Genomic DNA, 1,951 nt, shown 5'->3' on the forward strand with positions numbered 1-1,951 from the left:
CACACACACACACACACACACACACACACGACATAATCGTATTTAAAAATTAAACAGACTGCTTGTAAAACGTTCACTACAAGAGGCTGCCAGTGAATTTATGTACAAGTACACAAAGACAAGAAAACACTTGAATCTCAATTCCATCCATCCATTGCCAGACGCCATGTATCCCAAACGGGGTGGTCAAGGGCTTAGAGTTAATTGTTTTACAAGGAGGGGCACTAATCCTCCACCAACCCCACTTGACACGTAGGGAGTTATGCCAACAGCATCTGGTGTTCCCAGGCGGTCACCCATCCAAGTACTAACCAGACCCAACGTTGCTTAACTTCGCTTATCGGACGGGAAGCGGTGTACTCAACGTGCAGTGTAATGTTGTACTGTGGCAAGTAATCATTAAATTCAGTGTGTTTTATCTCGGGCTATTGACTGGAATTCCAATTAAGGAGATTTGCACCAGTAGTTGATTGTAGACCAGGTAAAACGTGCATTCCAAACTTAACGAAAAAAAAAAAAAACCTGCCCTTCACTGTTTTTATACATCATGTCTGAAATAAATGCTTATGGTTGCTTGCCTTTATTTATCTGTCGAGAGAGAGAGAGAGAGAGAGAGAGAGAGAGAGAGAGAGAGAGAGAGAGAGAGAGAGAGAGAGAGAGAGAGAGATGCAAAGTCTCTCTTACATACACGTGATTCATTGCTATGCTGGTATCCACAAGAAAAAGAAATACAGAATTTTAATCCGTTAGCTCCTGTGTGAGGGATTGTGCAGGAAGGGTACTTAGCGCACCGCCCTCCGCCTGTCGGCTCATAATCGCGAAGCTCATAGGTCCCTACCCCGGGGCTCCCTTCTTTATGAACTTTTGAAAATGTCCACTTCCGTCCTATATTTAGGACACTGGGTGCAAGTGGGTTAAGAACACTTTCACAATACCACGGGAAAGTGAGATGCTTTTCCCCGAAGATTTGAATGCAGGAAAGTACTGGGACAATTCATAATTCCTTTTTTGCTTATGTATATCAACACATATATATATATATATATATCTTTCTACCTATTTATTTATGTATCTATCTGTCTGTCTGTCTGTGTGTCTGCCTATTTGTCCGTCCGTCTGTCTGTCTGTCTTGACTACGGGCATCACAACTGGCACGGATCGTCTCACAGAAGGTAAATGGTGCAGTTGGGAACTAATGGATGTAATTAGCAACTTTCTGATAAATTAACAAAGACTTTGATTCTCGAACGAAACCGTAATGTTATTTATTAAAGCCTTGGGATGCAGGTATCCTTCTTCCATGTTTTTTCTTGGGGCTAAATCACAATTTATCATATTTGCTGCAGTTTTTAGATGAATGAATTCCCATCAGAAGCTGGGAGGTATGCTTGATATTTTTAGATGCTGAGAAGCGTCTTAGCATCTTTTTCTGCCACCGACTGCTATGTATGTAATTATGTAACTAGGTATGTATGTAACCAAGTAATGGACCAGGTTGCAGTGAGTAAGTATTCGCGAACAACTGATACGATACTGATCAAACTTGGTGATAAGATTCAGAGTTAGCCAAGGAGGTCACCTATTATTTTTTGAACAATAGGTCAAAGCTGAAAGTGTTTTTATCCGATTTATGCCAAACTTTGTAGAAGAGAAGAGTTATAGGTTGGGCAAGGATGTCACCCACAGATTAAGCCAGTTTTACGATCTGTGACTATGTAAACAAAATCACTGACGCAGTTTTGGTCAGAGTTGAACCAAACTTTGAAGGTCAGCAGGGGTGTTTATTTACTTATTTTTTTTTTTTTTTAGAATAATCTGTCAAGGGTTAAGGCCAAAGGGCAAGATTGAAATTGATCATCATCTTTTGTGTTTTGCCCGCAGTAGTTTAACGCACGGAACAGTGTTAATCATAATTATCATCACTCTAACCATTATCCCTACCTGAAAAGAT

General features: G+C 40.4%; 1 pseudogene; it reads right to left on the minus strand.

Annotated features, from left to right (window-relative positions):
- Positions 1–263: 263 nt before the first annotated feature.
- LOC145403454 (5S ribosomal RNA) lies at positions 264–383 on the minus strand (annotated as a pseudogene).
- Between the last annotated feature and the right edge of the window lie 1,568 nt (positions 384–1,951).

This window comes from Coenobita brevimanus, chromosome 60, assembly GCF_032717465.1.
Source record: "Coenobita brevimanus isolate Jiangsu-jjx chromosome 60, ASM3271746v2, whole genome shotgun sequence".
In the NCBI taxonomy this organism is placed as follows: Eukaryota; Metazoa; Arthropoda; class Malacostraca; order Decapoda; family Coenobitidae; genus Coenobita; species Coenobita brevimanus.